The sequence below is a fragment of the Diprion similis genome, chromosome 11 (assembly GCF_021155765.1).
Source record: "Diprion similis isolate iyDipSimi1 chromosome 11, iyDipSimi1.1, whole genome shotgun sequence".
Taxonomy (NCBI): Eukaryota; Metazoa; Arthropoda; class Insecta; order Hymenoptera; family Diprionidae; genus Diprion; species Diprion similis.
The window spans coordinates 1,514,117-1,540,232 of NC_060115.1; the positions used below are offsets into that span (position 1 = coordinate 1,514,117).

General features: G+C 46.4%; 1 protein-coding gene across 4 annotated transcripts in view; it reads left to right on the forward strand.

Annotated features, from left to right (window-relative positions):
• The window catches only part of LOC124412227 (neurogenic protein mastermind-like), a 121,186-nt gene that overhangs the window by 44,563 nt on the left and 50,507 nt on the right, over positions 1-26,116 (forward strand). The window lies entirely within an intron of this gene.

Genomic DNA, 26,116 nt, shown 5'->3' on the forward strand with positions numbered 1-26,116 from the left:
AAGCTAAGCGACGTAAACTTATGTTACATTCTATATATAATTCTTGCGTTTATTTATTTCAATTTAACGCTTTTTAATTCCCTTGTAACTATAATTTATTGCGAAGATATTGCTGTAAAGAAATTCTCGTTGATTAACTTCACTTTCACTTACAATTTTTCTTGAATACGTTCAAAAACCAGAACTAGCTGACGAAAAAAGAAGAACAGAGGTGGATTGCAGGGGAGTAAAGATGATATCGTGCAGTTAATAGCTGCCGTTGCCCCGCGTTCCAGAAATGGCGGACGCTTTACTCTGACGACTGCGGGAGGAAAGGAACGACGAGCAGGTGAAGAGGTGCCAGGACTTCTATCGCCCGCGCGGCGCAGGACGCGACCGACGGCAGACAGAACCGCCAGGATAATTGCGACGATCAGGAGCGCAGCGCATCGCCGAGGCACTCGATCACCCCTCGATCCTTTCCTTTCCTTTCCTCTTTTCGTTCTTTTCCTTTCCTCTCCTGGACGAGTCCTACCTTCCTAAGCCATGGATCCTGGCTCTCTGGATCGTCTCACTTGTGTGTATATGATATATATATATATACATATATATATATATCTGTGTGTAACCGACGCGGATTCCAGAGCGATCGGACGATCCGTCGACCATCACCCGCAATTAGACGATCCCTGTAGGAGACCGTCGAGATGCCCATTTGCCCGGGAATACCGCGTTGTTTCCCTCGCTCGATACCCGCAATTTAACTTTGTCGGGCTAATTGTGTCCGCCTATATAATTAGTCGATGAATCGACGAATCGACCGATTCTGAAAAGAGAACGACGCTGGAATTTGTTGGATAGGTAATCGATTTACCGCGTTTAAAGGTGTTTTATCGATGATATTTGAAGTCATTTTTTCTTTGCTGTAACAAATTTATATAACTATACGTCATGTGATTCGCAAAAGTAACATTTGCTCTTCTTTCTGTGCGTACATTATCTTCCCCTGCAGCGGCACAGTCTCCTGTAGAGTACAATTCGCCTGACATTAATTGGGAAGCGAATTAACGACGGCAAACTTTAAGCAAGCTTGCTGCTTTTTATGTGGACCAAAAAAAGATGAGACAAGTCTGTCGTGTTTTATGATGAGGACGACAGGGAAAATGATTGGTTCTCGTGATATTAGATATAAGAAAATTAACAAATGAAAATATTCTTACATTATCGTCTATCCAGGTACTCAAATTATGTTTTATGTTTCTTAGTCGCTGAGCTTTTCGTTCGCTATTGTTGCAGTCACTAATCAGTCACTATAGATGTAATTGACAGATGAAAATCGTTTCCTATTTTTATGAAAAAAAAAAAAAAAAAATGAAAAACGAATTTATATAGAAAAAAAGAAGTGAACTCTGCGAGGAAAAAATACAGTCACGTGTGTATATTTATGTACGTACCTACTATACAGCAGTGATATATTTCATTCGTGAAAATTAATCATGAACCATGCATGCTGCTGCAGACGTACAGCTAGCCTGATATTTTATCGTTACAAATTGCTTGAAAATTATAGCTGAAGTGGACTGTGAATGATATAATAGGTTTCAAGGAAATACCTACGTTTTGTCTGAAAAGCCATTCGTTTACCAGTGATAGATGGGCAAAAAAAAAAAAAAAAAAATCAAAAAATAAAAGAAAATCCAATTGGTTCGTATTTTTATTAGCGACGCAGCAGCATTTAACTCGCCGATTAACTATTTTTCACCGGCTTAATACCCTCGACAATTTTTATGCATCCAATAGTTTTTTCATGTAATAAAACTTGATCGATTTTTCTTTGTCATTTGTAACTTTTATTTTTATCCAGTAGACAAAAAAGTAGATGTATGGTTACCGAACACCCTGATACAGTTATACAAGCAATCGATTCACAGGGATCAGAAATCTCGATGGCGTGATCTCGGGGGCACGTATAGAGAGAAAGATAATCGGGCGTGCATGAGTGAATGTACCTGTGTTGTAAATAAAATTAATGAAATTAGCTTATTCTCGCGACGTCTAGCACCCTGGTCGTTAACCAGCCAGCCGCCTCGTTCTTGGACGAATTTGCATAATTCGCCTATCTCTTACTCTCTCTCTCTCTCTCTCTTTTTCTCTCAGCGAGGATTCTAATCGACCTCAAGATCCCACGCTATCGGCTAGGGAAATCGATGCAGCCGTTCCTTCGCTTCAATCTCCAATAACACGATTCCCCGCTTCGCCCCCCCCCCTCCCCTCCCTCTTTCTCTCTTTTTCCCTGGATCACTTCTTGTCGTTAATCGCGCACTATAATCTGCCTGAATACTTACACCTACCTTCGAATTTTTACCTTATACAACCAACTGGGCTATTTGTACAGTTGAACGATCACTCGGTAGCTGCACCTGTAACAGAGAGCAGGAATATAGCATACAATGAAGAAACGAAAGATTTAGAAGAGAGAGAAGTTACCGAGGCATTGTGCTCGCTCGTCGATGCACGATACCTCTAATTTTTTTTCACAGTGTATCGAAAATCAGTTGGGGAAGTGTCAGAAGAAGAAATAAATTAATAAATAAATTGATAACGAGCTATTCTTCAAGTACGTTTATAACTTGGATATAGAAACGGAGAAGCCATACCTGCATCTTTGAGGAAATTGATACTTGATTAAGTCGTTCCAAGTCGAGAAGTCGGCCTATTGTCAACAGTCACGAGTCACAACGAATCTCCAAAGGGAAGAAGAATCGAGAAACAGTCAATTCTATGGACTGTACAGAGGAAACGGCCAACGGGTAGAACAATAGTCTCTGAAATTTCCTGCTGCTTGTCGGTGTTGAATTGGAAAGCCGAAAGTAGACATCATCGGTACAAGAGAGTGAACAGTGGCAAGCGTAATGTAACGCCTCGTCGTCATTCAAGCAACGTTTCCGCGGAAAGTAACAGCTGCGCTTGGTAACGACAATGAGGCGACCCGCTAAAAAGAGCCTTACGAAAATGCAGATCGAGGTGTATCTTAAGTATCGTTTGTAACGTTGGAAGAACGGTAAATGGGAACATTAGCTGTGCAGCGATAGGAACGCCGGGAATTCGAGAGCAGAAGAAGGAGAGGAGAGGAGACTCTCTCTTTTGCGGCTTGGGGTGAGGCAAACCCGGAAGTGTCGAAGCTGAGTGACGCCAGTTCGACGCTTGGTGCCTCTCGTGGAGAAATTTCAATCTCGCGTGTAAACCGCGTCTGGAAACGCGCCCAGCCAGCCTCCCTTTCATCTTACGCGTTTTCCTTTCCCGACCGCGGATCTTAAACTCCTATATATGTATAACCTACCACGAGCTTTCAGATAGGTAGGTACTCGGCATGGCACAGCTGGTCATTTAGTGGCGGGCCCACCTGCGTTGACAATACGTCTCGGCACCTCGAGATAAGCTGGTTCGCGGTTAAAACCGACTCGAGAAAGTCACCATTCAAGAGGCGCAACATCGCGGACAAAACAATTCTCCCTGATTAGAACCGCGCCTCGACGTTGTAACCGCGATCTCCGTACCTGCGGTTTTGCACAGGTTGCACCTACATTTTGTTCCAGAGAAGAAATGCTGCTGATGCATTCTCACTGAGCGGTTTGTTGTCATTTGTCATCGGAACGTCGGTTAGGAGTTGGAAGATTCGAAGCAGAGAATAAGCAGTGAATTTTACTTCACCATTGTCATGTACAATTCATCAGCGAGTCAACGAGAAAAAGAATCGCGATTTTTAGCTTCCCGTTTAAGATAAAAATTCAGAGAATAAAGAATGTTATCTTAATCATTCTGAAAGTGAAAAGTTCACTTTTAACCAGTCAAATGAAATCAGTATTCTTGTCGAAAAGTTGTTCCGGAATTAGCTTTTCGAGAAAATGTAAATCGTTTCGGCCCTCAACAACTCGAGAGTGGATCAACCGATTGGGACAAAACTTGGTCCATCGGTTCGGCTTCATTTAACTTAGAACTAGCCAGATTGTGAGAAAGAACTCCGAGTTCTTTTTGAGAATAGCAGAAAGTTCTGGGACTGGTCCTTTCAGTGAACCAGACGATCGTCGTCAATGTCTCATTCATCGATGGACGAGAAGGACGCACGATTGTTATTCGACGGGTGACGATCCGGGATCGCAATCGGGTTGCAACCAACAATTAGCCAGAACCATTAAGGTGCCTGACGCCGCGCCCCGGGTTCGGTTCCTCCTCCATAGCGACGTGGAGAAAGTTGAATCGCGCAATCCCCGATGGAGCAGGTGCGCGAACGTATCCTACCGGCAGCACGAGTATCTGCCTGCCTATTACCCGGCGTCGACAATGGAAACTTTGTTACCCAGCTGTGGAGTGCACAGTTTATTTGACAAGGAAGTGCTGCCGCTCTGGAGAGAAGAAATACGCCGACACGATTTTTTCATCGTTTTACCTGTACAAGGTACGAGGCACTTTTATACCAGAGCGGTGAAAGGCCCATGCCTCTTAAGACAGTTATTAGAGACGGTATTTCTATTTTTAAACAACCATTATACAATACCCAGGTCGCAGAGTGAAATTAGTTCGAGTACGTTTAAGAGGACGTTCGTATATTTCAATATTGTGTTACATATATTTTCTTGACGTTTCTATAAGGTTGACACAACAAATAAAGAAAAAACGCGATTGAAGAACGCTTTTCATTCTCTTTCGATCGGTGTTGCAATTCTGCTATATCGATTCAACGCGCGAATTCTACTTCAGACCGTTATGGACATCAACGTGTCGACGCACTGAGGCTTGTTAGTCTCTTCAATCTCCGGATGTGACGCTTGTGCATTAAACATTCGAACGATGCAATTCCTCTTTTAGCTTGCGTCGGTTATACGCAAGTGCGAATCACAATCGAACGATGCCGCTGATCTTTGACCCCGAATTGGGACCTCATGCTACCGAAAATCTATAATTGACTCTCACGATCGGTATTTTGGACAACGTGTGTAGGTACGTCTTCCGGAAGCGGAAATCCAAGTCGAGTTTTTTTTTATAACAGGAAGAAGAAAGATGGCGTATTAATTTCAACTTTCAGTCCGTTCTCTTCAGAAGCTACTTAAACAAACTGTCGACTTATTGTTTGTTGTAAAACTTTACAGACACAGGGACAGCTCCGATTCGAGCGGTAATGGAGAGCAGCGAGTTCAGCGAGTTGTTGACAAGCTCTTGTGACACGGCCGTTTCCATTCTATTGTATGCTAATGTCGGTGGGTATGTTATTACAGAGAATCTCTGTAAGTGATAGTCAACCTTGCTTACAGCCTACTTACGGTAATCAGAAGGACGGATAGAATAAAACTTATGAAATAAAAAGCTTTTACAGTTCAATTGAATAAGTTTAATAGTAAGTCTCATCTCAAGATTGCCTTTATTCATGGCTTGGAGTATCGGAGTTACATATAACTTCGCCGTTTACGTAACTCGTTACCTTCGACGCCGGATTCGATTTTCCGCTTAGAAAGATCGTCAATGGACCGATAACTGCACGGTTTAACTGGGAAATGGTGAAAACGGCAGACAACCGTACACCTCACGCGGTGAACGCAACACGTAGCTAGTTTCAGAGCGAAGATCCAGGCGCAGTTGGAGACGGAGAATCCATCGAATCAACATATTACGAGGCTCTTATACCTACGCCCTCTGGTATAACGTCAGGGTGCCGACGTCGCGACGCCTTCGGTAAAGATCTCTCTCGCACGTCGATCCTCGACTTGTAATGTCGCTTTTCTTTTTTCAATTTATATATATATATATATATATATATATATATCTATATATAATACTACAAATAATTTGCAATAGAATAAAAATTACTTGAGATAATTTGAAAGCGTAACGGAAAATTTATCGGCCAGTTTTTACTATTCTCATGTTCTATACGGCGAGAAATCTCGTCGGTCGATTTCGCCTCTCAAACGTTCTTCCTTTCATTATCCGAACTGGCCAAAGTTTGCTGCAAAACTGCCCGGCGGGACGGCCAAAGTCAATATTATTACACCTACCCAAACGTATAGCCTCGAATATGATCCAACTTGGACAAGTTGACGGTGCAATTAGCCTCTCACCAACCTCCCGCGACCGCGGCTGCGGCGGCGACTTAACTTTTCAACGACGCTCGTTGTACGAATTCAATGCTTGCCGTTCGTTCGATCAACAAGTGGCAGGCTGCAGTTGCGGCATCCCGGTTCAAATAACGCTTGTATACGCGAAGGCGACTTAAGGCGCGGGCGTAGAACGCTCTGCAATCGTTGATGAATTAATTGCGTCACTTCCACCCCGGCGCATCCTGAACTCTTACGTCAAACGCCCCCGCTAGCGTCACGGCTTTACCAACAGAGGCTAGCAAATCCTTAATTTTCTTCTTTGACGTCACGTTCCATCTACGTATAAGAGAACGTAGATCATAGCCAGAGACTTCTAACTACCTATAGATAGACTTCTATCCACCAGACTAGTCGAAAAAGCTGGTTTTTTCATTTTCTTTTTGAAATTTCGACGTCAGGTTACATTTGTTCCCGCGATGATGTAACGAATTTTAAATAATTAATCTAATGAATTTTATTTTTCTTTCGTTGGATTGATTTTTCAATTTCATTTTTAAATTCCTACTTCATCTTACATTTTATCTTCTTAGTTCTAGTCTTAAAGCAGCGGGACTGCTATTTTCTTATATCTAATCTCGTATATTCTCGCATCGATAAATATTATATTATACGTACCATATATCGTATCCCGTATTATTCTTTGACTCGATCTTCTCTGCTGATCAACGTAATTATTGTTTCCTCAATTTTATTTTCTTGCTGCGCTATTTTCGCTCTGCGCCGTTGATCGTTCGATCAATTGTCGCTCGAAGTCACGATCGCGACTCGGGTGAACGGCTACCAATTACTAATTGGCGATTATCTCTAAGGTATCTTCGCTATAGCTTCTGTTACATTCTCTTCAGCCGCGATGCTATGCTGCAGATATTGTTACAGCTTTCACTCATACCCGTCGAACACAAGGTACCCACAGGTAGTCGAGATTCGAGATTCAAGGATGAAAGAAAAAAACGTAAAATTATTATTGAAATGAATTATTATTGATTCATCGCTCTTACGTATTAACACATTTCTATAAAATTCGTCTCTTTTATTTCTGTTTCAGGTAAGTCGTCGTCACAAACTTTTCATATTTTTTCACGGTACAAGAAAACAGCGCGAAGAATCGAATTGTTCTCAGGTAAGTTTAGCCATCTTTCGTCAAGGGTTGGAGTCAACATTTATACACTGTATTTCGAGCAGAAGACACGAAAAACCCTCACGAAAAAACAAAGAAAAACTTCGAGCAGTTCGGGTGGCAGGTTTTCACTCCCAGAGCAGAAGTTAATAGCGAGAAGTGGTAAATCGGAGAGGTCACATCTTATCCAAAACCAAAGGGCCCCATGGGGGAGGGGGGTAAATTCCCGCGGCCTATCTTCCTGGGTTACCGTAGTCAATCCCGCATGCGGTATGATATTTTTTTCTACCGCGAGTTGTCCCATCCATACAGCGGCTCGTTATAAACGCGTAATTGGACAACGCCGACGACACGCACGCCTGTACATCCACGGTGTACATATCCCTGCACCACCATGACGGGCTACGGCGTCGTTTCGTGTAGGCGATATGAGCACCATGTGTGTACAACCCACCAGCTAGCCTGTGTCCATATTCCGTACGCTATACCTACTAGTCGTGCTCGTCGAGGTTCGCGCGTGCAACTCGCTACCGATGGTGGTAATAGGTACGTTGGCGTATTCACCGGTAATATACAACTACCGTGTATAACACACACCCCATGGTGGTAGACACGTGATTTATGCACCGGCGGTTGAGTTGTGTCGGTGATTCTGCCACCGCTGCTACTACCATGGTCTTTGCAACAATTACACCATCAGCAGCAGCGGTAGCGATGATTTTGGGCCCGATGATCATGTTAGCGGAAAATTTTTGCCTTTGGATCATCCTTGATAATGATAATTCGTCGTTGTTGAAAGTTTTCGGACGATCTTGCGGAATATAATGGGGTAAAAGATACGTTTACCCTGCGGAACAATGTTGAAGATACTCTAGTTCTCGGGAGAAGGGATCGTCCATTTTGATATGGCATCGCGGGGACGACGAGGAGAACGAGGTTTGTAGTTTACAATTAGTCAAAGCTGCGAGATAACGCACGGACGGAAACTTTGCCGCGTGGAAATCAAAGATCAAAGTAAGCAGCGTCATCTGGTCCAAGATAACCAAGATAAAAGCGATCCCAAGCAGGGACCGCAATTGTTGAGGTTCATCCTTGTCTCATTGGTATTATGTCGCTGGAGCTAACGAGGATTAAATATTTTGCGGAAAATTTTCACTTTTCCAGTGGGGGAGAGAGGAAGAGAGAGACAAAATCCCCTTGAATGTATACGTATAATAACATCTACGAGGAGGCGCGAAGGGCGTTTATACGTTCAAGTATCGACGTGGGCACGGTTCGCATCGATTTGACGCTTCGTGGCTCCCGTGCCTAGCTTCTCTCTGTTTGTACTTTCAATTCTCTTAGCCAGCTTACGCCATCGAGTCACGCGAGCCCCGACGGACGGTCACTGCAGCATATGGGGTTCGAGCTGGTGGAATAAGTGTCACGTTTCCGACCGCCTCCTGGTTTTACGCAACTTTTAGCTACTTACTAAACTCGCGGCCCGTCCATGGCCTCGGTCTGGGTACAGAGAGGCCTGTTCGGTTTCACCTAACTAGGTGAGTCGAGACCCCGGACTACCGGAATCAACCTCCAAACCGACTCCCACATCCCTCGACCCTTATTCGCCATGTATAGCTTGCTATCCGCAAACTTACAACTCTGAACAACGATTCGTTGGCGTACAAAGAACTACCACGCGCAGTACACCTTGCAAGACGAACTTACACGAGCGACTGACAAGCGGTTGAAGGTTAATATAAACCAGCCTTCACCTCCTCGAGAGGACGTGTTGATTCAATACGGTAAATAGAGTAAACATAGATCTTTAGTCAGAGTTTAGCTCGCACCGTCATCGTCGTTCAAAGTGAACCATATGGAATCTATGGAAATGCCTTCATTCGTACTATATTTAACGCGTTTTTTTAAGAACCTGTGGATGATCAAGGTTTTGAAGAACGTGAAACAAACCGACAAAGTTTACCAAATTGAACTCACGCTGGGCTCCCCTCGAATTCGATTTGCCAGTTTGAAAATGGGAAAAGGCATCGACCAACCGCGCGTCGCTTCTGCTTTCGATTACTCCATCACTTCAGCCGCTGGCAATTCCTGTTACAGGGTGCCGGAATTGGGTTATAAATTGATTTACGGAGAGGAAACAGACCGTTAGCCCTGCATAATTATAATCAGTATCAGGGTGGATGGCTCGTCGATACACACGTATATATATCTATCTATCTATACATCGTGAATTGGCTGATGGAATAGGCGACGTCAGGGTCCTCGTCACCCCGTTTTTCACGCGAATCCACCCTCATCTACACCCGGGAAACGAACGAAGCCTCGGCCATGCTCTTCAGACAACCCGGCTGCGGGGGTCGGAGAGGAGGAGGAGGAGGAGGAGGAGGAGGAGGAGGAGGAGGTTACTTCCGAATAGAGTATTGATTCGGTATAAAAGCTTATGTAAACCGGCACTGCAGCTTTCCCCGAAATGTCCCGCGCACACGCGACACGCTACGTCTCACCCGACGTCCAACGCTTACATTGTCCGCCTTTCGTTCCTCTTAATTTTCCCCGCAAGCTCGCGCCGTCACGCACGTTGCTCGGACCTCGAGAGATTCGAAGCGACGCGACGCGACGCGCGACGTCGGAAGGATCGTCAAGGACGTTCTACTGGTCCCGTGATCGCGGGGCGAAGAAGACGGAGGAACGCTCGCCGCTCGAAATCCTGGCTTTAAAAAAATATCAAAACCGCTGCGGGTCTTTGCTTATACAATCCTTACCACCCCTACCCGGGTAGAGCACTCCGAGGCACTTTGAGGCGAAACGCGATTACCAACTTTCCGATACTCTTTTCTGGCCGCGGGTCGTCAGGCTACAGGAGAGGAGAGCACCGGGGGTGTGGGACGGGCGATTGGAGTGGACGGCAAGCGAATATCGCTGCCTTATGTCCGGCGCACATACCTGACCCGGGGGAAAGGTCAACGGTGAAAACCCACGAATATTCCCGCTCCGTCAGCTCTACGACCCTCAGCGATGTTTCAAAGTCTAATTCTTCATGCACTCGAATTTGTCTTTCTTTTTTCTTTCCGCTTGCCGCCGTTTCTTCGCCCGAATCACGTGACACATCGATTCGCACCCTGCGTCTAGTGCAAAACGATGTAATGAACGTCGTCGCCAGGGTGGAAAAGGATCCTCGACTCTGCACCGGTATTCTAACGTTTTACCGCAGCCCTCGCAGGAGCCGCCGGAAGACGGAACGAATATCCCGGGATAGAAAGAGGATATTCCAGGCTTGGTGGGGAGAAGCAAGCAATCTGTCCGCTAAGCCGGTCCTTATTACCTCGCCGCCATTGCCACCTTTGCCGGGGTCTCCGCCATCCCCGAAAGCCCCGCGAAAATATCTCACCTATGTATCTCCCAGGCTATCCCTGAGGATATCCTCTTAACGTGGTTCCTACCCCGGTTCCTTGCTGTAAATATATATCCATATAGATATACATATATACATACGTGGGTGTGTGTACATATATATTCAAACCCCGAGCTCTACCGCCCTCGCGATATGGTGTCTAATGCAAATGTGGATGTATAACATCTTACTTATTTTTTTTTTTTCTCGACGGTATGGGGGACTTTTTTCTTGCTGCACTTGGTCAACTTTTCCATTATCTTTTTTGAGCGAAAGAACGAACGACGAGGAGACACAGAGGGAGATAGAAAGAGGGAGAGAGAGGGGAAGTGATACGGAGGAAAGAGCTGGTTCGAGGTTTCAAACATATTATCAATATTCTTGACAGAATGAAGCCGGACAAAACATGCCATTCAGTTAAGTTCGTGTTGAATCGTAAAAGTCATTTGTTGAAAGGCAGAATCGTTACAGTCTTGAAAGTCGGGAAATGTCAAGGGGATAGACTGAAAAATTAGAAACGAATAGTATACTTACCTACTCCTTTCAGTCGGTTTATCTGCAACGAGTACTTTTTTTTATCAAATGAAAATGTACCCTTAAATAAAAAAAAAAGGGCAAGTATATTCACAACGCTCTTTTGCACTGTTTTCAATAATCGACATCATGTACGCTGATCAATTCAAGATCTTTGAAGATGAAAAGAAAAAAGCATTAAAAATGTAATCGACACAATGAGAGGAAAAATGGTGAAAATCGAAACACTGCGAGAGAAAAAAACTTGAAAAATGGAGTCGAACAACTTGGAAAGAAAGAAATTCCGCAATGATTACCAAACACCGAGCGAAACAGTTTGATCCTTGTCACAGAATGCACTTGAGCCAAAACTGCACGGTGCATTTACAACCAGCGGGGTTTAATCCGTGTTTGAGATTATAAAACGGACCTGGGACTCTGGTGAAAGATTGGGCGGGCGATAAAGCGTGCTCGACACGGTGCAAAACACGTGTTACTCTCGCCCCTTCTTGTCCGATACGGTGCAGGACCTGCTGCTAGCCTGGCTCGGAGAAGATGCTGCCCGACGACGAACTCGTTATACTTACTTCGAGACGCAGCGCCGCTGTCCGTCTGCTTTATTAACCACTCGTTGAACAGCGGATGATCCCTGCTGCTGCTAGTTCTTGTCGTCGTCGTCGTCGTCGTCGTCGTCGTCGTCTACCTGGGTAATGCATAAGTACACCGCTTTCTTGTATCCTTACGAACGTAGCCCGCGGTGGAAACTCGTTGCCTCGGTATCTGCATCGCGTCATGTTCTCCACAGTGTGCGCAAAAACATCGTGCGAGGATTAACCGGCGACAATTGTCGTTGCTAATTGCGTCTAGTCTAGAGGATCAGTTGAGGATATGGCGTAAGATGCTTACAGGCCACTTGGGAAAAATTGGAATCGGACGAATTAAGAACCAGAGATTTGGAATCTGTACCGACCCAAAGTGTCATAGGCTGTACCAGAATATTCGGTGCCTTGATTGATCATTATTATTATCTGAAAACGCAGATGGGGGAGGGGGGGGGGGGTTAGATAAGAACGGAAACTGGAAGAAATTTGTTTTATAGAATTTCAAAATGCAGGACGTTGAAATATATAGTGTCGAATTATAGAATCTTCGTATATTTTTTTTTCATTCAAATTTGCGCTCGTTTAATTTTGAAACGATGGAAAAAGCGGCAAATTTTAATCGCTTTGAGAAGATTTCTGTCGAAATCGAAACAGCTGGGATTGTATGTTTGAGGGCAGGGATTCTTAGAGTGCGTAAATACGGCACTCGCGGTAAAAGAGATTCTCGTTAACGAGGGTTGTTTTTTAATTAATTTATTACGAGAATGGTGCAAAAGAGGCTCGATTTTTTCCAAAAGATATTTTTCGAGTAACTACACTTTATAATTTAACGTCGGAGTCTTTTTCTCAAGCAAAAATCGCCAGGTCAGAACCATTGCGTTTCGCGTCGATTTTGAAGATCGTCCTTCAGCCGAATTTTCGTCGTGATATTTCTCTTCTATTTCGCTCTCTCTCTCTCGCGATTTTTTGTTCAAATTTTTCGAACTTGATCGAGTCCTCGTATCAATTCTTGTCCACTTGTGCAGTCCGGAAGCTTGCCGACTCTGAAGCTAGACTCGGCGTCGATGACAAATACTCGGGCGCTTCTTCGCCGCTTGGGTTGTGCTTTTTTCTTCATCCTCATTCGTCCCCTGTCAGCGATAAGAATGCTAGGGATTGCAGTGATTTACTTTTTTCACTTGCCGAACTATACTGCAGCCTCGCAATCAGTCTGAAAGATATAACTTCCCAATCAGTTGCAGGGATGACTTTTTTAGGACGGAATAATAAAAGGAGAGAAATAATATCTGACAAAGACTTTCGAAAATATGAATCTCCTTCATTGATAGATACTTATACTTACTCACTTACTTACTTACTCACTAGCTACGAAATCTTTCATCATCAGCCGGCAGGATTCAACAAAGTCGAGAAGTTGGGGAATATTAATTCCCGTGACTTAGCATCGCGCGTTCGCTTGCCGTTTAATCCTTCGACGTTAAATTTCGCGTGCACTGAATAATTTGCGCAGGCGAAGGTGAATCTCGTCACGCTGCCGATGCGCCGACGGTTCCCAGTCCAGGTCGCGAGTATCGCCAGCCGCGCAGCTCGGCGCTTGCGCCGTTTTCGACGTTCAATCCTCGCCATTGAAATCTTGCCAGCCATAATATTCCGGTGGACTCTGGAGTGACTCCCGCGGAGGAAGAGGCGGAAGAAACGCAGGAGGCCGGAAATCGAGCCCCGTATCTGAAAGTCAAGGGACCTGGTGCCCTTCGATCTACAGGCGATTGGACTCGGCGCTTCGCCGACGCGAGAAGAAGACACCTGAGGACGGGTGGCGGCACTCGAGTCGATTCTAGTCGAGTCGAGTCGAGTCGACTCGCTTCCTCATCCAGGGGGAAGTCTTCCGGGTGACTATAGAGATTCGGGTGTTACGTAGTCGGCCGATCGATATCCCGGGAGGGCAAATAGTAAACAGCCGGTTGGTCAGGACGCCACTGCATGGGAGGATGGGGAAGGGGATGACGCTCCGGGGGACTCGACGACGGCCACGACGGACGACGGCTGCGTCGGGAAACCCGCATGCGGATCCTCTCGAGCGCCTATTCGTCGGGTGAACCTGCGAGGCACCGGAGGCTCGATCCAAATCTCGGGACTTTGTTCCCGCCGCGAATGATTAGGTATTGCAGAGTTGAAAAGGTGGTAAGGCGAGTAGGTACCGCGGAACTCGCAAGCTCGACTTTTCTTCCTTCACCCCCAACGGCCAAAGTATTGTACGTACGTAATAATTGATTGATTACGACACGTGCTCGCGGAGCTTTCTTTTTAGGTCGTAAACTTTGAAAGAGAATTGAATTTTTTTTCCGTGACAACTGCAGCGATTAGATTGATCTTCGGAGAATAAAAGTTTACAAGATTTCAGGAAGAGGATTCCGAACATTTGGTGGATTGATTCGGCTGTTATTATAGAGATTCCAATTCTTTCAACATAATCGTTTTGGGTCTAAAAATTTGTAAAAATGTGAATCGGAAAGAAAGCTGGACGAACGTCAGCGACGAAAATCATCCTCCCTCAACGAAGCGGAAAAATTGGCCGTAGACCGATTTCGCTACTCGTGATTATAGAACAAAGCGAGAGCGGATCTATACGGTGGCGTGAATGAAGAACCGGGAGAGCCGTGTTGGTGGTCGAGAAAGGAGGCCTGGGGTAGGGGTGGGGGCGGGGGTGGCCCTGTGAAATATATCCCGTCATCCTCCCGGTGTAAGAGGGCATCCCCCGCCTCCCCCGATGCCATGCTACTCCTCGCAGAAGCGGCCACCGCGTCGATCACCGAGGTTGAAGAAGGAAGGAAGGAGGAGGAGGAGGCAAGGGAAGAGAGGATAATCTTGGCGCATTTGCGGACGGAGAGTGTATAGGTACATCGCGCCGAGGGCTAGAAAATCAGCCGTAGGAGAGAAAGAGAGAAGAGTTTGAACGTGTAAGAGAACGTTTGTTCGTGTGTAGGTGAGGCTGTAAACTCGCGCCTATACACAAACGGAGGCGACTCTCGGAACTGGGAGAGAAAGAGAGAAGGACGAAAAGCGAGAAAACAGGGAAACCTGGTGTAGGAATGGTGGGGGATGGAATGTCGAGCCGCGATGGGGAGGAAAGGAGAGGCTCAAGAGCAAGCCCGATACCGAGCTCGGTGGAGAGCAAGGAGAAGGAGAGGGAGGCGAGAGTGGCGAGAGGAGAGGAGAGGGGAACGCGCTTGCCAGCCGACGAAGACGTTCCCACCGGGTGATCCACCGGACGGCGGGGCGACGCGCGCGACCCTGGATGCTGGAGCAGCACCATGAAATAAGTCGGGTCAAGCCGGCGGCCGCATGGCAGCATTCCCTCGCCCTCCCCACCTACATTTCTCGCTCCCTCTTCCTTCATCTTCCTCGACTTTTGTCCGTCTTTTATCTTTCCCCGTTGCGTTCAACTCCCGCGGTTGAAAAAGCCCGATATCTCAAATCCTGCAACCCTCGAGTACTTACCGCTCTGTGCACCACCTTACACTTGCTGTTGTATATACCGTAACCCGCAGCTCGTCACCGATCGGGGTTAACCACCGAGGAAGTGGTGAATTTTAAACGAAACGCGAACGCGTGTCCTTCTCCCAACTTTTTCATCTTCAACCTCGTCCTCATCCTCATCCCCATTCTCATCTTCTTATTCTTCTTTTTCTTCTTCTTCGCTCTTTCATTTGTCCAAAGATTAAACAAAGGAACCTGAAGGGCTTCTGGAGCCGAGAATGTTCCCTCCCCTCATTCAGATCGCGCCTTTTCCTTCCGCGAGCCAGTCTCAGAATATGCGGCGGTGATCTCAGCTCGGCTGGCTCTCGTTTTACCTCAAGAGTAAACAGACACTCACTCCTACGCCAATGTGAGGCGCGCAGGATGAAGTGGAGGGAACGCGAGACGACGTGTCCAGCGGTTCTCAATGTAAGTCGCTGCTGCGTGTCGCCCCCGTCGGGGGCGCGAAGAGGAAAACTCGGCGTCGCGACGCTCGTTCAACCCTCGCGTAATGTTATATGTATACAAACGCTCCGCACCGCCTAACCCGCACACGAGTGTTTTCTCCCCCCACCCCCACCCCCACCAACGCCCCCGTTTCTCGTCTAACTTCGCTTGGCCTGCTAGTCACTTCCAGTTAATATCTGCGCCCCCGCCACCCGGCTTCGGCTCTTCGTCGCGGGCTCTTACTCCTCGTTTCCTTCTTACCACGAGCTTTTCTCCCCCCCATCCCCTTCTCTCTCACCTCTCACCCCGCCGTATCCGACAGTCTATATCTCGCCTATCGCCGCACCTTCGCTTAATAATACACGCCAGACGGCCTCCAACCAGGATCAACATCGGTACAGCAACAGCCGCCGCAGCGGGAAGAAGAACCGCCATCAGCAACGACGGCAGAGGCAGCACCGGGATACCGTACCAGTTTATTGATCTTCTTTCTCCACCTCGGCGTGTTTCAACCCGAATTTTCCACCATTTTATACTACGGCCCATCCGTAGAGGCACTCGGCACAACGTGCGACATCCCTTCTCGATCTAATACCTATCTCTGGTCTGTCACATTACGTACAAACACCCTCAATCCGACGGCCTATTAATTTTCTGCTGTGCTGCGGTATCACGCGGTATTAGCTACGCTCCTCGTCCACCCCTTTGCGATCCGATGTATAATAAGCTTATTTTTTCGCACGTTATCTATCTTACATGTATGTGTGTTGCTGCTGATCTTTTCGCATACGTAAATCATGTCTGCGAAATTTTTTCGCAATGATAATACTTTATATTCGTCAGTTGCAAAGCTGCTCATATTTCGGATTGATGTAGAGGGTATGATGATCATCCAAATCGATAACTTTGACTTCTATTCTTAACGTTATATAATTCATAAAATTTCGATGATTTTACTTGGTCTTAGGCGCGTATATTATGGCGCGATGTATTCACTATCATATATCGCATTGTTTATTCTTTCGAAAAATCTTATCATCTACGATGACTAATGTGTATCTACTGCAGTTAGTTCCAATCCGACGTTACATTTGCTTTTCGTTGTTATACCAAGTCCTTGTATGTTGTGCACGCAGGCATTATAACCTTTGGACATGTACAACGTATAATATTCTTACGAGAATAACGAAAAGTTCTTTCAAACGACGGTATGATGTTATATTTATACCGAAAGCGATTACGATCGAAATTTACGGGGATGCGATTCAGGACAGTTTTCTTCTTCGTCTTCGATTTGTCACCATTGAGGCGACGAGAAAAATTACAAAGAAATTAACGCTTGTCCCTTCCACGAGCGTGTAACTATATTCAAAACCCGGAAGGCCGATAACTTCACACAGTGTTTAAACTTTGCAACTTACGATACAGCCGTCGGTCTCTCTGGCGGAAGAAACATCCTGTGCATAAATTACTTGTGTAACGTAAATCACGCATTTACCGTGTATGCACATTCGATACTTGAATAACCGACCGTTCATCATAAACGTGAATATTTTTCGCTAACAGCGTCATCGCCCGCGTGTGTGGATAATCTGGCAAGCGATAAGTCCATATGGTGGAAACTCGGTACTGCAGAGGCGAGGTCGAAGGCGGACATGGATAAGGGCAGAGGTGGCTGCCAGTGACGTAGATAGTTTGCAAAAAGCCTGGGTTATCCGCTATACGAAGAAACGGATCGGGATCCTAATCTAGTTGGTCTTCTAATTAAAATACTAGCAGGTGTCCACTTTAGATTTGTGTTATTTGTCACATTTTTGTAATATTACCATTCAAATTATAGTCATATTTACATTTAATTTGTCATTTTTCCTTTTTTTTTTTTTACTCACTAATACATTGAAGAATGCTTAAACAAACTCAAAAATTTTTGTGGATCTACTGGGACAGTTTTTTCTATCCTTTATACGTACTTTCCGGCAGTTAACACGAACGAGAATAATTATAAATTTAAATTTTAAATCTCTACCGGAGTATAAAAATTCCTTGGATAATTTTTCATGTTTTTTCGTTGCCCAGCAATCTCCACTTTTGCTTTTAAGTACTCTTATCAGCGTCTTTGCATCGACTCTACAAGACCCTGAAGAAATTTCTTTCAAATAACGATTTTCTGCACACCTTTTCAGACAGCAATATTCCAACATTGACGAGGAGAGTTGCACGTCTCCTCACCTCGGCCTCTACTGCATGCACGGCTGACCACACCGGCATCCTGACTACTCGAGATTCCTGACGATATTATATGTGACGCACTGCACGGCGGCGGCACGATACCGAGATCCTGAGATTCGTTACGTCACATTTATGAGAGATATTTCACTCTGGCAATTAACTGTCTCGTATCTCGTTACGTCACGTGATTCTACGCCTAACCAAATCGGCGTCTAAACGTCGCTTGACCGCGTTCTCACACTCATTTCCAGGGTATATTTTTCCTCTTGGCTAACTTCTTCCTCCATCTTATTCCTTAATTGAGCGCAGCTCGGATTGGATGTAATTCAACCTCTCGATTTCTACCTTTATATATAGATATACATACGTATATATATAACTACTATACATACACTTATGAGGTGGAAAAATTGACAGCCAAAGAAAATCTCGATTCTATCTTGCCTCTCGAGTTATGTTAGTTTTTTATCTAGTTTTAATGATAGCTTTCAATCAGACCGACGAATGTTCTGTTTGCGCAGATGTCGCGACGCGGCGTGTTGTGGGTATAATGACAAGGATCATGCTGTATAATAGTAGGTAGTAAAAAGGAACATGCACCGAGAAAAAGGTAGTGACAACGAATGAATCTGTTTTTGTAGCCATTTAAGCAGCTAATAGGGTGGACGCGTCTTAAAGACGTTATTTTGGCGGTTTGGCTGGCATGGCTGATCGGCCTGTGCCAAGAGTGGCCTGTTAAGCTCGGTCTCGGTCGAGTAGAGCAACATATTTAACAGGCAGCGGTGTAAAAAGTAGACGCGATGTCCGTAAATAACCACCGCGGCTCTGTCATCGCCTCGGCAGCGCAGCCACACACGCACACACACATGCATGTACGTATGTACTTGCAGTGTGTCGATCCGAACGAGTTTATGACGCATTCCTCATAATTTCGACCAGATAATTATTTCCATCCGCGTCGTTATTGTAATAATATTGTTTGCGTCCGGAAATTAGAGCAATTATGGACTACGTATTATAATTATAATATATATAAGGTAATTAATATTGAAAAAGAATATCGTGTGAATTTGTTATTTTTTTTATTTTGAACGATTATTTTTATCATTGGATAGAAGATTCAGTCAGAATATAAATTGAACGTAATTGAAACGATTTATGTAAAATTAGCATATGAATTATTGTTGTAATGCAATTGGTTATAGAAGAATAATTTTTGAAAATCTTAGAAGCTTGGTTTAGGTAAAAAAAAGTTATATCTACAGATCTCGGGCATCGTTTGGCGCGAATAACAATATATCTTGCGTGTATTATAGGTATCATATGTTTGTCTGTATAAGACGTGCGCTGTTATAGATGATTAGGCGCGTAGTTGATGAGGCCTAGCGGCCATTGACAGGTGTCAAAATTCCATAATCCTGCGTGCGTACCGGTTTTCGTGCGGCATGTAGTACGAAACCGGAAACGTAAGCTCGCGCAGCACGTCGCAGCTACGGATGGTGTTGGCGCGGGAATGCGACAGGCACACAATGCTGATGCAAGCGCGCGTCTCCGTGCAGCGGGACAACGAGGAGAACGGCGACGGTGACGGTGACGGTGACGGTGACGGGGGGATGCGGAGGCGTTGGGGCCCTCCGCGATGCGCATGCCCGCGATAAAGTGGCAAGCGCAAATGACCGAGTGTGCAGGTTATTTTCTAACCGCGCGTAAAACTCGCTCTGCCGTTGCGCTGTTGCAAGGGGGCGAAGAGAGGCGCGTAGGGCGACCACGCGGATGACGAGGAAAGAAGGGGAAGCGGAGAGGGGAGGAGAGGAGAGGAGAGGAGAGAAGATTGGCGTCGCACATCAGTCGTCGGTCCAGCGTAACGGGCACGGTGTCTACAGCGTGCTGCTGCTGGGTCGTCGGCTGTGGTTGGAATGTAACGCAAAAGGTTGGACGGATCCCCAGCGTGGCCGACGGATGGCGAAGGGCGGATCAGCCGTCGGGTGGCGGCGGCGGCGGCGGATAGCGCGCGCCTCTGGCCCTCGCTCGATGAGATCGATCAGACGGTCGTTGTGACGTACCGTGCAGACGCCGTCGACGCTCCCTAAGAACCAGCAGCACCGGCAGCGTTGCTCGCTTCGTACACGTATTAAACTGCGAGAGTGCGCAGAGGACTGGAGATATTTCAACGGCTAATAGCCGGCTGGGATAACCGTGAAATGTTCATCACCAACCCTGCCATCGTTCCAATTATTTATCTCTTTCTCTCTTTTCTCCTTTTCATTTTTCTTTCACTTCCTCCTTCTCTACATTCTATAAGCTTTCTCCGTCTGTTCCCGTCTGCAAGAAGTTTACCCGACCGCTTTGCTTCAGAGATAGAGGGATCGATTTCCTTCACCGTATACTATTATTTAATTATATATATACACATATATAGGTATTTGACAAGGGTGATCAGGACCCTCTGGTCTGATTATCCCTTTTTAACTGGATGATTATTATACTCCGATTATTATACTATACGTCCACTGAAGCTTACAATTAGTCGTGGTGGATTTGAACAATTGTTTAAACCCTCGATTATACGAGAGTACGAAATTTGAGTAATGCTAGTCGAACATCGAAAGAATTGATTTCGTCGTTGGGCGCGAAAATTTTATTTATGTATCACAAATGCCCTGTGAAAAGTAGATTGTATAAAACCCTGCAAACAACTTTCAATGAATCGCAAGCTTCAGATATCGATCAAGAAATCGATGATCCTCTCCCTATCGATATTTATCCCGGATCAGGATCGTCCCCCGGTGAGAACCACTGGCGGATTTGTAGTCTCGTCGTGGTCGTCGGTTCTTCGATGCACCGGAGGAACAAGACCGGCAGAGAGCAGGAGCGGCAGGAGCAGCGCGGCGGCGAGCGGGACAGATGCGTCGCTGGAGGAGGAACAAGTCCAAGTAGAAGAGGGTATACGTGCGGCAGAGGCCGTGAAACGGCGATGACGCAACGTCGCAGCAACGGCAGCGTGTCGGCGGCGTCGGGCCGACCCTCGTCGCGTCGACCGGATTGCGCGCTGCGCCAGCCGGTGCGCCGACCGATGCGATGCGATGTGCGGGCGTCGCAGGGCGCGGTTAAGACTCGACGTCTTCCGTGCGCCTCTATTTCACAGCCGAGAGAATTCCTCGAGGTTATTACACCACCGACCGCGCTTTCGGACGTTGTTAATGTACGCGTAATATAGCACCTACACACGCAATCCGGGGACGGAAGAGAACGTCCGTTGAATCCCCTCCCCCTCCCCCCCCCTCCAGCCTCACTATATAATAATCTGTGGCTAACTCGACTAGACTTACGATTAACTTAACTCAACTCCTATGGCATCACGGTACACATGTATAACAACGCGGTGTCGAACCGGGGCGCAGCTATGCGGAGGAGATATGGGTTCACGACGAGGTCGAGAGAGGAGAGAAAGAGAGAGAATGACGGAGAGGGGGACGCGCGGCGCTGACCCAGAGCTACCGGACTCTATAACCGAGACTCCGAGGAGTGGCACTCAGCATCGTGCGGACAATCGTATGAGTCGGTCCTCTCCTCTCCTCTCCTCTCCTTTCCTGCCGTACAGAGAAAGACACCGTCGACTCCCCCTTGGCGTGCCACTTGGACATGTAACCCGTTCGACCATCCCTCCAACGGCGATGCGAGTGCCGCACGTACACACGCAGATACGAACGACGACGCCCAATGCAGCGCGCAGCGGGGCGATTGCGCTTGTGCGCGTCGAGGAGACGCGCTTCTAGGTGTACAATTGTACCTACACACGTTTGTGTTGTATGGGTAAAAAAATTTCTCTGCCTGCGCCCCGTCGACGTGCGTCCTGCACCGCGTGTGCAACGCATAACGCGCGATAGCCGGGCCGACGGCGGAACGACGAAGGCGGTTCGGTTCGCTCCGCGATGACGGGCGGCGGTGGGGGTGGAGGAAGGCGCTCGTCGGGTGCCGCCGGAGAGTCGTCGAGACTCGATCAGAGCCAGTGGCTGGCGGCCCTTCGCTGCGTTTGGATTGCCGAGTTGACGGCGTTTGGCGTCTCGGTACGTCGCGAGCCACGTGCGCCGCCTGACAGCTGATTTTAACCATACATCGCCTCGAGGGCCTCGAGCAAGGAAAACCCGACTCTCGTCGTCGTGTCGCGCGGCGTTCGCTACCTCCTGTAACCTCTGCTGCGCGTGTCACGTCTACGTCTACACGCGGCGTTAACGCGCCCCTCGCAACAAGTGAATTTTTTATTTCTCTCTCTTTAGTCGGTTAGTGGTTTTTTTTTTTTTTATTTTGTTTGTTCGTTTTTTTATTTTGGTTTTTGGTTTTCTTGTTTGGACCGTTTTACTTGCATCATTTCGCCCAGAGACGCGGTGTATCCACTATAATCGATATCTTGGAGAATATTATCGTCTCCGACCTCCACCGATCGATCTTGTAATTTTCTTTTTTCTCTTCGACAATTATCACGTTGATCCACGACCGCAAGCTATTAATGATGAATTGATCCCGCTGAAACGGGTGGTCGTGTATGGAGAAATATCCTCGTAAGAAAGAATAGAGACGGCGGGTGAAGAGGCGAAGAGGCGACGATGAAATTGCGAAGGTACGACCGCGAGACGTCTGGATACCGATTGACAAAGCGTCGGAAATATCGCCGGGAGGAAAGAGTTCTTCATCAGGCGAGGACGTAGTAAACTCGACGTGAAAAATGATCGTTTAACGAAACGAAACCAAACGAAAGAGAAAGAAAAACAACAACTCGAATCCTCGCGAGTCATCGTCCCGAGTACATATATATATATATATATATATATATATATATATATATATATATATTATACATATACAGATAAGAAAACTTGGTTGTAAACGATGCGAGGGGGTGGATGCCCGCTTCCCGTCAGTAAAGCGGAGGAAGAGAAAATTGACTAGCGTGAATCACGGAATGAAACAGAGACATCGTCATCATCTTCATCCCCGTGTCGTTAAATCCATGCATTGCATTGAAATTTTCTGTAACCCAATATTGGCACAGTTTGTCACCGTGCGAGACGAAGAAGAAGAAGAAGACGAAGAAGAAGAAGAGGAAGAGGAAGAAGCGGAGGCTGAAAAAGTGAAAGGAGAAGAAGTAGAAGATCCACGGGGACCCGCTATACTGCAGGAGGGAAGATTTCTTCTGGGCACGCGCACTTCACCTGCTGGCTCGCCGTGGCACGCGCCACCCGCCCCTCCATCCGCGTTCCTTCTCCCCGCCGCCGCCGCCGGCGTCGATCCCTCTTCTCTCTGCCCCCACCCCACCCCCCACTGGTTCGCCTCACCCCCGCACGCGTGCCACTGGCCGCGGGAGCCCGTCGTTCGAGTCAATCGCTCGCGGACTTCGACAGGGCGAGCATCGCGCTGCTTGGGCGCTCTGCTGCCTGTCTCTCACGTCAGTCTCACTCACTGACTGACTGATTGACTGACTCACTCACTCACTCACTCACTCACTCACTCACTGACTTACTTACCGAGTGACAGACGAAGGCTGCCCTTCACCTCGCATCGGGCAGTAAGATCGTGGATCGAGGATCTATCGTCGCATCGAAGGAAATATCCGATAAACAGAATTATACAAATATATGTGTATATATATTCTTATGTATGTATATATACATTATAGAACGATCCATGCACTACAATGTTACTGGTTATCAACTCGAACGCGTTATTTTATATACTGAATAAACACTGCAGGGGTAGAAATTGATTCTGAAAGAAATTGATTCGAGTTTGTTGGCGACTCTGTATCAGAAAGAGATCAAGAGAGAAAGTGAGAGACAGAAAGAGGTGTAAAATACTTACAAATACCATGATGGCACATAGGTATTAACGACGGCAAAACTACGAAAAGGCGAATCTTTATTCAGGAGTATTGTAAACAAAGGGGCACCGCATCGCAACGAGAGACGTCTAAATACGTTCTCCACCTCCTCCTCCGCCTCTACCTCCACCTCCACCTCCACCATCATCGCCGCCGCCGCCAGGCTTCTGCACCTCCTCCACCACCTCGACTTCGTCTTCGTCTTCGTCTTCTTCTTCTTCGACAGAAATAGTTGACTCAGAGGAGAACCGCGGGACTCTGCTGCCTCCTCGACGCAGATCTGACACCCTCTACGCTTACAGTAATAACAGTTATTCTACCCGCGCAGTGTTACGATATACCCGATACAACCGAATTCCTTGCGCTCCCAGTTTTTCATCGTCTCGTCGATTCGTCAATTTTTCTTGCACGTCGTCGACGGTTGTTACATTGATTAAAGAAAAAACGTGTCGACGACCGAGAGGATAAAGTTCTGCGAAACGTACGTTTGAGATGATGAGGATATGAATGATAAAGGAAACAATGAAATAAATACGATAAACAAAATACAAAGTTGAATCGAGTATACGAAACGAATTAGTTGTAAACGACGAACAAGGCGATATCACCCACCTGTTGAGGTTCCGAACATCGCATCAAGCACGGTGTATGATAATTATTCGTATATATTATCGCATGGATCGGACAGTGACGACGGGGAGAAAAAGCAAGAAGTTCGATTCGGTACATATTGAAATACGAGATTGAAACGTCTGGCCGATCTGAAGACAGAGACAGAGAGAGAGAGAGAAAGAGAAAGAGTGAATGAAAGGAAGAAAAAGAAGGAAAACAGGGAATTATCGAGGAATTTTTCAAGCATATTCGCGTATATAGAAAATAATATTTAATCGAGCCGGCGATTAAACTGCATCGCCGACTGGCTGAAGGCATTCTTTCGCGCGTAAACAAGAAGCAACAACAAGTTTGTCCGTAAACAAGATTCATTACAAGTGTATGTACAACGAGAACGGGAACGAGAACGATACGATATATATATATATAATATTCATCGCAGTGACATATACGGGAAAAGTTTTGTACGTACACATACGCGTATATCTCTTCACGAGAGGTGATTACCGTCGACGACGTCGTGCGCCGTCTTACTTTTTCAACTGTCGCGAGAAAAGTATAATAATAGTGAGAGTGAGAGTGAGAGAGACTGACTGACTGCCCTTTTGTTATCAGTGCGTATTGCATGCGGGACTCGCCTCCTGTCCTTTCGTTATCGCTCGCTCGCATCGTTAGTTCGTGGTTGAAAAAAACTTTTAATCTTTACAGTGCGGAGAGTGAAAAGTGGGAATCGTGGGGCGGCGGGTGGGTCAAAAGTCACGAGAGTGCAACATTGCCGCGGTGTTCAGACCACCTTACGTGACGTGCACACGAATATTTCGATGATTTCTACTTGTGACGGACTCGAATTTAAAGAAGTGAACGAAAATAACACCAGAAGTGATGAAATGTTGAACCACACTCAGCTGATTGTATGATTCTCGTTTAAAATTCCCGCGCTAACATTCAAACGATACGATTTTACCGATCGCCGAGTAGTTATCCAAGTATTGTAATACCTATGTGTGCATGTATGTGTATATAACGTGTATACACCTATGTACGAGAGAGGCGAACGGTGAAAGTGACAGCTATGCTCGCATAATGCACACAGCGGTGGAGAAATTGGCAACGTCGCTGAAATTATTTTCATACACCGTGCGATTTGGGTGACTTTAAACGCGGTGCGGAGTGAGTGTGAATAATGAGTGAGTGAGAAAAGAGGTTCTCGCCTACCATCGCAGAAAGGCGTTTTTGTTATCCTCGTTGAATACAAGGATTTTGTGATTGGCGTGAAAACGAGCGGTGAAAATATATGCAACGATAAACGAGAGAAATCTGAAGAAGGAGAAATAACACTCTCTCTCTCTCTATATATATCTATCACTTGTCGGCGTACCCTTCGTGTGATATTCTTATAATTTTTTTTCAGTGTTTTTTTCGAGTGTCACAAGTCTGATGTAGCTGCGTTAAAGTTCCTCGATTTGTGCGACGCGCGGATGCATAACGCGTGCATAGAATTACACAGAGAAACGCACGCGCGCGAGTTTGAACCACACCGAGCAGCGGTGTACGTACAGTGAAAACAAGTGGGACGGACGATCGCGACACATCGTCGTCGTCGTTGTCGTCGTCGTCGTCGTCAAGAGTTTTGTATATCATCGGACACCGTGAAGTAAACTGCTGTGTGACTACCGGGCAGCC